Below are 11,793 nucleotides of genomic sequence, written 5' to 3'. Positions count from 1 at the left end.
ACGTGGCAATGCGAGAATATGCCGCCACGGCTTTTCAGAACTTTGATTCAGGGATAGTCAACCCTATTCCAGCCCACGCAAACTTTGAGCTTAAACCAATGATGTTCCAAATGTTTGCAGACAATTGGACATTTTGGAGGGCAGGAACATGAGGATCCACATGATCATCTGAAATCATTCATTCAAATTGCAAATGCATTTCGATTACCTGGTATAACAGACGATGCTCTGAGACTAACACTTTTTCCATTTTCTTTGAAGGACCAAGCTAGAGCATGGCTCAATGCATTTCCACCGGATCCATCACCACATGGGGGTCGTTAGTGGAGAAGTTCTTAACAAAATTCTTCCCACCTACTCGCCACGCTGATATCAGAGAGGAGATCATCTCCTTTAGACAGTATGATCGTGAACCTGTTCACGAGGCGTGGGAGAGATTTAAAGAACTAATCAGGAAATGTCCGAACCATGGCTTGCCGGCATGCATCCAGATAGAACATTTCTTTAGAGGCTTAGATCATCCTACTAAGATGATGCTAAACAATGCTGCCAACGGAGCCTTTACAAAGAAGACATTCAACGAGATAGTGACATCCTAAATGACTTAGCTTCACACAACGAACTATGGTGTTCGCAAAGATCTAGGGCAGCACCAAAGAAGCAAGATCCAGCTGGAGTTTTGGCTCTGGACATTGCGACCTCGATGCAAAAGAGATGGTTACAATGAACCAGAGGCTGAAAGAGATGGCATGGGGAATAAAAATCCATTAGCCACGCCGATACAACCTGTGCAGTCGGATTATTGCACTCCTGCCCCTGTTTGCCAAGTCAACGATCTCATTTGTTCATTTTGCAGTGAAAACCATATTTATGATAATTGTCCACATAACCCTGCTTCTTTTTATGTAGGACATGGGAACAATAGGAACTTTAACCCATATTCGAACACCTACAACCCAGGTTGGAGGCACCACTCTAATTTCTCATGGGGCGGACAAGGAGGTTCGAGCGGTTTAATCAAGGGCAGAGCCAACAGAACAAGCAGCCCTATGTTCCACCTACACAACAATACATCCCCCACCACCGCAACAGCAGTACAATCAGAGAACACAGACTCCACCAGTTCACAATAACAACTCAATCTTGAGAATATGATGAAGGAGTACATGGCCCGAACCGACGCAGTGATACAATCCCAAGTGGCATCAATGAGGAATTTCGAGACCCAATTGGGACAGCTCGCCAATGAATTGAAGAATAGACCACAAGGTTCTTTTCCAGGCCATACTGAATTACCAAAACGAGAAGGGAAAGAACAGTGCAAAGCTGTCACCCTCAGGAGTGGACTGGCATATGATGGACCAACAATGCCAACAACAGATGTACAGATTCCGTCCACTGAACCAATTGTAAAGATACCAGAAAATCAACAACACCAGAAAAAGAAAATATTAGAAAAGGTAATGAGGACGCCCCGAGTGTTCCTCCCAGGTACAGCCTTCTTTTACTCCTATTCCCCCGTTTCCACAAAGATTAGTTAAGAAAAATAATGATTCCCAGTTTAGAAAATTTTTAGATATTTTAAAAACAATTGCATATAAATATACCATTAGTAGATGCTCTAGAACAGATGCCAAATTATGCTAAGTTTTGAAAGATATAGTTTCTAGAAGAAGAAAAAAATAGGCGAGCATGAACTGGTAGCCATGACAAAATGTAGTAGTGAAGCTGTAGGCAGCCCGCTACCTATGAAATGTAATGATCCTGGCAGTTTTACCATTCCATGTTCCATAGGAGGAAAAAACTTAGGTAGGGCATTATGTGATCTAGGCGCTAGCATTAATCTTATGCCATTATCAGTTTTCAAATCTTTAGGCATAGGAGAAGCTAGACCTACTACGGTTACCCTCCAACTAGCAGATAGATCTATCATAAGACCTGAGGGAAAGATAGAAGATGTTTTAGTCCAGGTGGACAAATTCATTTTCCCTGCGGACTTTATCATTCTAGATTGCGAGGCAGACTTAGACGTTCCCATTATTTTGGGAAGACCATTTCTAGCCACTGGGGATACAGTTTTAATGTAAGGAAGGGAGAAATTACAAATGAGGGTAAATAATGAAGAAGTTAAATTTAACGTTCTAGATGCCATGAAATTACCAGGAGACTTTGAAGAGTGCTCTGCTATAATAGCTTGAATCCTATTATGTTGATGAGTTTTATGACTCGTAGTTACAGAGATTGAAGAAGAGCTTGATAAGATAGCAGAAGGACCAGAAGATGTGGCTAATCCTATTGAAAAAATACAAAAAGAAGAATGCAAGTCGTTACTTCCGTCCATAGTGGAACCACCCACGTTGGAGCAGAAGCCATTGCCGTCGCATTTGAAATATGCGTATCTAGGGGATAACGACACTTTACCAGTTATTATAGCTTCCAATTTATCACCTACTAATGAATATTCTTTATTGCAGATTTTGGAGAAGCACAAAAGGCCATTGGATGGACGATAGCAGATATCCGAGGGATAAGCCCGGCCTTTTGCATGCACAAAATTCTATTGGAAGAAGATGCTAAGAACTCTATTGAGAGTCAAAGGCGGTTGAACCCGAAGATGAAAGAGGTTGTAAGGAAAGAAATTCTTAAATGGCTTGACGCCGGTGTTATATACCCAATATCCGACAGCAGCTGGGTAAGCCCAGTACAGTGTGTACCAAAGAAAGGGGGTATAACCGTGGTGGCCAACGAGGAGAATGAGCTCATCTCAACCCGAACTGTGAGCGGGTGGAGAGTTTGCATTGATTATCGCAAACTCAACAAGGTAACAAAGAAAGACCATTTTCCTCTCCCGTTTATTGACCAGATGCTCGACCGTCTGGCAGGTAAGGATTTCTATTGTTTTTTAGATGGATATTCGGGTTATAATCAAATTACTATTGCTCCAGAAGACCAAGAGAAGACAACATTTACGTGTCCGTATGGTACGTTCGCTTTTAGGCGAATGCCCTTTGGACTATGCAATGCACCCGCGACTTTTCAGAGGTGTATGATGGCCATCTTCTCTGACATGGTAGAAAATATTCTAGAGGTTTTTATGGATGACTTTCTGTTTTTGGAAATTCTTTCGACGCATGTTTAGTTAATTTGGAGAGAGTATTGGAGAGATGTGAACAAACAAACCTAGTCCTAATTGGGAGAAGTGTCATTTCATGGTACAAGAGGGTATTGTTTTGGGTCACAAATTTCCAAGCAAGGAATAGAGGTAGACCACGCTAAGATAGACATCATTTCAAAGCTACCTCCTCCTACAATGTCAAAGGGATTAGAAGTTTTTTAGGGCATGGGGGATTTTTACCGCCGCTTTATAAAAGACTTTGCTAAAATTTCTAAACCCTTGTGTCAATTGTTAGAACATGATAGACCATTTGTTTTTGATGATGACTGTTTAAAATCATTTGAAATGTTGAAAGTTGCTCTAAGTTCAGCTCCTATAATTATCGAACCTAATTGGGATTTACCTTTTGAGCTCATGTTGATGCCAGTGATTATGCAATAGGAGCTATGTTAGGACAACGTAAAAACAAGATCTTGCATCCTGTGTATTATGCTAGTAAGACTCTGATCGGTGCAAACTCAATTACACTACTACTGAAAAGGAACTGTTAGCAGTTGTGTTCGCCTTTGATAAGTTTAGGTCTTACTTGATAGGCACAAAAGTCATTGTTTTTACTGACCATTCTGCTTTAAAATATTTATTTGCTAAAAAAGATGCTAAACCACGTTTGATACGGTGGATTTTGTTACTTCAAGAGTTTGATATTGAAGTTAGGGACAGGAAGGGTACTGAAAACCAAGTTGCTGATCACCTGTCTAGATTGGAATCCCCGCTCTGTGATGATGGAACTGTTATACGTGAACAGTTTATTGACGAGCAACTCTTGCGAGTTGATTCAGTTCCGTGGTATGCCGATATATAGCAAATTATTTGGTAAGTCGAATAGTTCCTTATGAGTTCAACAAGCAACAGGTAAAGAAATTTTTAAATGAAGTTCGATGTTATCGTTGGGATGAGCCTTTTTTATATAAGCTAGGACCTGACAATATCTTACGCAGGTGTGTCGCAGAAGAAGAGCACGAGGCGATATTAGACGCTTGTCATATGTCTCCATATGGAGGACATTTTGCAGGACACAAAACCGCAGCCAAAGTTTTGCAAAGTGGGTTCTTTGGCCCACTCTGTTCAAAGATGCACATAAGTTTGCCCAGGTTTGTGACAAATGCCAACGGACAGGTAATATATCTAAACGCCACGAAATGCCTCAAACCCCGATCCTGGAGATTGAAATATTTGATGTGTGGGGTATAGATTTTATGGGTCCATTTCCATCTTCTAATGGTAAGCTTTATATATTATTAGCAGTAGATTATGTTTCGAAATGGATAGAAGCCATTGCAACTGCTACCAATGATTCCAAAGTTGTCATTCGTTTTCTGCAAAAGCACATTTTTACGCGCGTTATGGAACCCCGCGTTGTCTGATAAGCGATGGGGGGGCTCATTTTGTGAATAGATCTATGCAAAAGTTGCTGACTAAATACAATGTGCGTCATAGGGTTGCAACAGCATATCATCCTCAGTCGAATGGGTTAGCCGAAATATCTAATAGGGAGATAAAAAACATTTTAGAAAAAACTGTAAATCTTAACCGTAGGGATTGGTCTTTAAGCTTGATGATTCACTTTGGGCATATAGGACAGCATTTAAGACTAGGTCTCCCTCGGCATGTCCCCATAGGCTAATCTTTGGAAAAGCATGTCATTTGCCTCTTGAGCTAGAATATAAAGCATTTTGGGCTACTAAGAAATTAAATTTGATTTGTTGGCTGCAGGTGAAGCGAGGAAGTTACAATTGTTGGAATTAGAAGAACACAGGCACTTTTCTTATGAGAATGCTAAGTTGTTTAAGGAAAAAACTAAACGTGGCATGATAGGCGTCTTCGGTCGAACAATCTTCAAGAAGGTGATCTGGTTCTGTTATTCAACTCTAGGTTGAAACTTTCCCTGGAAAACTTAAGTCTAGATGGTCTGGTCCCTTTCAAATTTTTAAGTATACCCATATGGGGCAGTGGATCTAGTTGACTCTAAGGGAAATGTTTTTAAAGTAAATGGGCAGAGACTTAAGCCGTATTTTGGAGAACGAGTGGATAGAGGAAAAACCTCTATTCAACTTTCAGGTCAATAAATTTTTGCGAAAAATGTTTTTTCCTTCTTATCCGTTTTGAAAGAACAAAAGTAAAGGAAGGAAGTCTTTGTATCTTGTATTTTCTCTTTGTTTCATTATAAAGTTTTTCTTATTAAGAGAATGTTTTTGAAAACGTTGAAAAACAAAAAGAAAGAATGAAAAAAAAAAAAAAAAAACATTGAAAAAATTTACGCAGGCGCCTGGCGCCTGCCCTGTTTTCCAGCAGTTCGAATTCGTTTTCCTTCACGGTTTGGGTTTTAATTTTCGATAGCATGGGCTTTATTTTGGGTCAAACATTAATCCTCTATGATTTAGCTTTAAAACTTCTCTTCAAACTCAAATTTTGTTTCCCTAATCCTATTTTGTATTCAAATTTGTTTTCTTTTCCTTTTAGGTTTAGGAAACTTGGTTGAACTTAAATGTCAATCCCTTTCCATTTAGGATTTAGTTTGGGGAAAGCTTTAAATAGACCCATTGCCTAAGCTTTACAACTCCACCAAAACCCACACAACTCTCTTCTTCCCCTTGTTTTTTTTCGGCAAAAACCCACTCCCTTCATCACCCTTGTTTTCGATTTTCAGCCACCACCAAAGAAGAAGAAATTTCCAGCATTGCTTACATCTATGGCTTCCTCTTCTCAACATACTTCACTTCCTACCTCTTCCACTCAAGCTCCAAATGCCACAAGCATTCCTTTTCCACCATTGGAGAACTTCCAACACCACATGGGTTCAGATTCTAGGCTAGTTGCTGTTAGGGAGGAAACCAGCTTCAAACATTTGAATGTCCTCCATCCCAAGCTCCTACACAACATCCTATAATGAGCCCACATGGTTATGTTAATTTTCAGCAACTACCCACCTTTAATATACCTCAAAACAGTGAGTTTAGGGCTGAAAATCCTCAACAACTTCCTCCAATGATCAATCCGGGTATGTACCAACCGTTTATGTTTAACCCGGTTCCTTCATATCATTTTCCCTTGTCTCAAATGCAAATTCCAGCTAGTGTTCATCCTTATGGAATGCCAAACCCATCTACTCTATTTCCTAGCCTTCCACCTTATTATGGAATGGGTCATTGGGTACCTCCACATAATTATGGGATGATTTCACCTAGAGTTTCCCACCACCTCAACTTCCATTCCTAGAAAGAGGACCTCAAGCACCCCAATTGAACCCTAACATATCGAGTACTTTCAACATGGGACAACTAAAACCCTTAGAGCCTCCTAGGATGCCAACCCCAACCAATATGCCAATGGATGCAGGAGATGAGCATGGAGGAGAGCAAGAGAAGAGCCATAGCCATAGGCTAGAGCCCGGGGTTTCGATAGGGCAAAAGAGGAAGGGCAAGGAGGTGATGATAGACCCAGAAATTGAGGAAGATGGGAGTAGTAGGCGTCTGACGCCTAAGGATTCATCTATGGAGAACAGGGACGAGAAGCAGTTTTATTCATCTCCATTGATTATTACACCGGAAGATGGTAATGATGATTTTCTACTGGTTTCACGAGGACATTGTTCAAATATGCCAGAAACAGAGGATACCGAGAACGAAGTGGTGAGAACAGATACTCAGGAACTTTCCCCATTGGATACACCTGCAGAAGGAGCATTTGTAGTCACCAAGAGTTGCCTACTGGGGCAACTGGATCTACTCCAGTGGCAACGGATGAGTATGTCACACCGATGGCCACTCTACCAGGGGTAAGGGATGCTCACACTATTCCTTCTAATACAGTTAACCCGCTTGGGTGTGATACAGGTAGATCCAAGGTTGGGGAGAATAGTACTCAAGAACCTACCAGCGAAGAAGATCTTGAGGACACGCAGACGATAAGGGAAATGTTTCAATACAAGAGGCGAGAGAAAAAGAGTTCAAAACGACGTGCAGTTCAGGCTAAGAAGCCAACAGTGCCCGTGAATGAACCTAAAACGAGAGCTGCGAAAGCTAAAGCAGCTGAAGCTAAGAAGAAGGTAGTGGCACCTGGGCCAGTTGATACAATTGAACTGGACTTGTCTGAGGGAGAGGAGGTCGAGACGAAATGGAACGCAGCAAATTTAGCCACTCGAACTTCATTAATGAAATCCCGTAAGATTATGACAGAATTGAGATTGATCTCACCCTAGGAGATGTGCCTGATGATTGGAGGGAGACCGCCAGAGACAAAGAATGGAGACCACTCATTCAGCCCATACAATGTGAGGCTTTGGAGTTAGTCAGGGATTCTATGCTGCAGTCCATCCCCAGTCACATATAGCCATAGTGCGCGGGAAGGAAATACGGTTTGATGCCACTCAGATCAACTACACCTTCAACATTGAGAATATCAGAGATGCTGTGGGCAATAAGATGTTAGTGACTCCGACTCTGGAACAGCTTGATGAGGCTCTAGAATGTGTTGGGAAGCCCTCTGCCACTTGGGATTTGACTACTCATGGTAAGGTACGACTAAAACCCGAGGATGTTTCCCTAGCTGCTGCAGGATGGTTATACATAGTCAAAAACAGAATTCTGCCAACGGAGCATGATGAGCATGTCACTCAGGATAGGGCATTGCTGGTTTATGCCATGCTAAAGGGCATAGATGTGAATTATGGAGAATTGATCAATACCAGTATCCATGAGTGTGCCCACCGGACACGTGGTAAGCTTTATCACCCACGTTTGGTCACTTCTTTATGCTTGCGACAAGGTGTACAGCTCCCTGAGGATCAAATTAAGAGAGATGCCCCAATTGTGGAAGAGAAGAATATTCGGCGTATTATCGCCCATGCGTTACAAAGAAGGGAAGGTACTGGGATGTCTCCTACATCGGAGATCCGTCCTCTTCGAGAGGAGAACCACCAGCTGCGAGATCAGGTTCGAGAAGTCGTGCAACATATCTACAACTTAAGGGCTTCATTGGATTTTGCGGTTTTACCTTCATGGCCTCCAGCGCTAGCTGCTATCCTTGGTCATCCATCTCCCAGCACTGACACAGATCCTAGTCCACAACCTCCGACTTCATGAAGGGGAGGTTCCTTCTTTGCTATTTTTTGTGTTTTCTTCTTTTGGTTAATGACGTAGTTTGCATATTCTAGCATTACTACGCATGTTTTTTTTGTATTGATTATGTTTCGAGCTCAGTTGAAGCATGAATAAATTAGTATCGTTTATCTTCTGATCACTTAAAGTATGCCTTCACTTAACCTTAGTTTAGCTTTTCACATGCCTATTTTGAAGCATCTGTGCTGTGCATGTGATTTCATGTCGATGATGATTATAAGAGATTGTTGAGTTTTATGTTCTATGCCTGACTAAGCTTGGAGCTATTTCCTTTGTTTATGTGATAAACTCATTTTCTTTTATGTTTTTTTGATCTTTACAAACTTTAAGCTTTTTCTTTGCCCCTATATAGGAAGTCCTTGTCCTTTTTATTGTTAAGCCTTTTTCATCCGATGCAAAAGTCTTTTCCCAGTGAGGACACTGTCTCTCTTAAGTTTGGGGGGGACAGTCGTTGTGTCAGTCGTTGTTTCAGAAAGATAAGGTGTTATTTATATTAAAAAAATCATGCTATTTCTTTTGAAAAAGAGTCAGTTGGAAAGAAAGAAAATGTTGAAAAAGCACTTAAATAAAAAATAAAAACGAAAGAAAGAAAGAAAAAAGTTGCAAAAGAGTAAAAGAGTCTTAGAGAGAGAAAAAGAGTGGGGAAAAGACTTGTAGAAAGAAAAGTAGAAGAAAATGAGAGTTAGAGAAACAATAAAGAAAATGTATTTATGATTCCGAGTCCTACTGTAGACACCCATTTAGTTTTAGGTTGGGTGTTGACTTTGAAAATAGCAGTAAGGATGGTGATAAGTGACTTCGTGTTTCTCATTGTCGTCGTTTTATGACCTAGCTGTTAGTTTCAAAGTCTTTCTACGAGTAGCTGTGGTGAAACCGATGTTAGTGTGTGGAAACTCAGGGGCTAGTAGCGGTATTTCAGATGTAAAAGTCTTAGTATAAGAAGGGAGTGTGCAGATTCCTTAGGGGTATTTGAAAACGTTTTCTGTTTTTGAAAGAGAAAAAAGATTTTGAAAGAAAAAGTTTTTATGATTTCAAACTTGGTTTATAGTGACTAAGTTTACAAAGGCAATAGAATGGTAGGCTCTGACATCTTTTCCTTGAGACAATTTATGATTGAACATCTCGGTTGCTTTTGCTTTTCCTTGTCCATGTGTTAGAAAGCTGATTAAAGTTGCTAAGTTTTGCTTGAGGACAAGCAAAAAGTTAAGTTGGGGGTGTGATTACGCTTGTTTACATGCGTAAAAAGAATGTTTTAGATGCTGTTTTTACAATGTTTCAGCTTTGTTTCGGATTTTTCTCGATCGTTTGAGTTCCAATTCATGCAAAATTCATATTATTATGGTTTGTGGTTGGCTTATATTGTATTTATGACATTTTAGGACCATTTGGGAGTGCAAATTAATCAAAAGAAGCAAAAAGACGAAAAAAGCATCATGGGAGGCGCCAGGCGCCTGGGAGCCTGCAGAAAAACTGTTTTTCTTCCAACTTTGCCCTTAATGAAACGCGTCTTCAATGCGTTTTGGTGGTTCCAACCGATGCATACGTGTAGAAGAAGTGTTCCACTATCAGTTTGAGCACGATTTGGTCAGTCAAAAGAGTTGGAAATGGGTGATTCACCATCGTTTTAGAGGACCTACCTAACCAATTCTGCACAGCTATAATTTTCAGCAACTTCTCCACCAAAATCATCAAGCCTTGCTTCCTTCTCTTGATCATTTTTAGTGTTTCTTTGTTGCTTTCTAAGTACTTTTGAGTTGCTTTCATTAGTTGCTTTTGTTTTTAAATCCCGAGTACTTTACATTCTTTTATTGAGCTTTGTTTGTTTCCATTTGTACTTAGTTATTTTCTACTTATTCAAATATATAAAAATCTAGCACTTTGCTTATTCTCTCTTGCCTTTACTTTATTTTCAGTTAAGAGAGTTGTGTTTTGGAGGAAAGAGCACGTGACACTCTCCCTTGCTTGAAAGAGAAGGGCGAAGCTCTCAATCCCGATAAAAACTCTCCATTAGATAACTTTTGTTTTTCACACATGCATTCCACATTCAACCATTTTACTTGCTGTATTTTCTTCAATATGTCTTTCTAAATTCCCGTCTCTAGCCCGGTTATGGATAGTTAGCCTTTTATGTCTAAAAAGGGTTGCTAAGAAGTAGTGTTTTTACTTTCATTGATTGCTCAACATGTTTTCCCAAAAAGTTAGGATTTAGAGAAGGCCACTGTAAGTCTTAACAAGTCAATACTGAAAAGGTTGCTTATTTGCATTGTTGAGTGATTAAACCGAGGAGAGGAGCGCCTTAGACATAAGGGTTCCGCTTAAGTAGCCTAGACATAGGACCTTAACCCGAGGTTTGCGACTATTTCCATCCTAAAACTAAGATATATCTCATAATAGACATATTAGGGAATGTCTTAGGACTTTAAACTTGCTTAGACATAAGTAAAGTGAAAAGCGTAGTCGTTAGTTTCTAAAGTAAAATGCATATTATCCTTAGCGTGTCCTTGATTCTTTGTTGGCTAACTTGAAGTAAATCGGGCTAGGTTTTATTATTATAAGTCCAAATCCCAAATCCAAAACCATTATTTGTGACCACTTCCCATTTACAAGAATCACTCATTTCAACATTCACTATTCTTTAAAACTTCAGAGTTTGGAAATTGTTTAGAAGTCCTTGAGGATCGATACTTGGATACTCCATCCATTTTATATTACTCTGACAGGTGTGCGCTTGCATCTATATAATTGTTACCACGCTTAGCGCGTGCGTTCAGCATAAACATTCCAGTCAGGAACCTCCCAATTATTCAAATAAGAACAACAGTTTATTGACCAAACCATAAGATCTTAACCATTTAAACCTAAGCTAAGCAAAAGTAACTACGCAGCCTATGGTCCTCGCTCGTCATGTCTCCTCCGTCTCATCACCATGGTTGCCAACGAATCATTCGCCTGAAACAATAATTGTAGAGGGGGTGAGTATATAAATATACTCCGTAAGTAGCCCTCACCAACAACACACAAACATCATGCTCACACAAAATTATGAAACATTCATAGTCATGCTCTTCATCACATTATGCAATCAAACATAAACACACTCTATAAGATCCGACGACAACCACAACCATGGACAAATTAGTTACCAACCTCGAGTCTCCCTAACATCTCAAGCACCTCTACGCTTATCACAGCTATCCTAGCCTTCCACAGCTAACTCTTTCGAGTAGAGTCGGCCCCTGACCATTTTTACCCAGAGCCCCGACACTACTGCATCGGCCTTCGACCATTTTTACTCAAGGCCCCGATGAATTCACCATGTATCGGCCCTTGACCATTTTTACCCAAGGCCCCAATAGTTTTCCTTCCAAAAGACTCCTCGCATCGACGCTCGACCATTTTTACCCGAGGCCTCGATACTCAATTAGTGACGTATCAGCCCCCAACTATTTATACCCGAGGCCCTGACACTCACCCATTCATTTTCCCCAAGAATCCAACGTT

At 40.4% G+C, this 11,793-nt stretch overlaps 1 non-coding gene across 1 annotated transcript; it reads right to left on the bottom strand.

Moving 5' to 3' along the window:
• Window positions 1-368: 368 nt before the first annotated feature.
• Window positions 369-475, bottom strand: LOC148213199 (small nucleolar RNA R71). The gene has a single exon (XR_015793002.1). It is a non-coding gene; the product is annotated as a small nucleolar RNA R71 (small nucleolar RNA).
• Between the last annotated feature and the right edge of the window lie 11,318 nt (window positions 476-11,793).

The sequence above is a fragment of the Momordica charantia genome (assembly GCF_013281855.1).
Source record: "Momordica charantia cultivar OHB3-1 chromosome 1 unlocalized genomic scaffold, Mcharantia_2.0 BLBB01000001.1, whole genome shotgun sequence".
In the NCBI taxonomy this organism is placed as follows: domain Eukaryota; kingdom Viridiplantae; phylum Streptophyta; class Magnoliopsida; order Cucurbitales; family Cucurbitaceae; genus Momordica; species Momordica charantia.
This window is presented reverse-complemented; position numbering and strand designations above follow the sequence as displayed.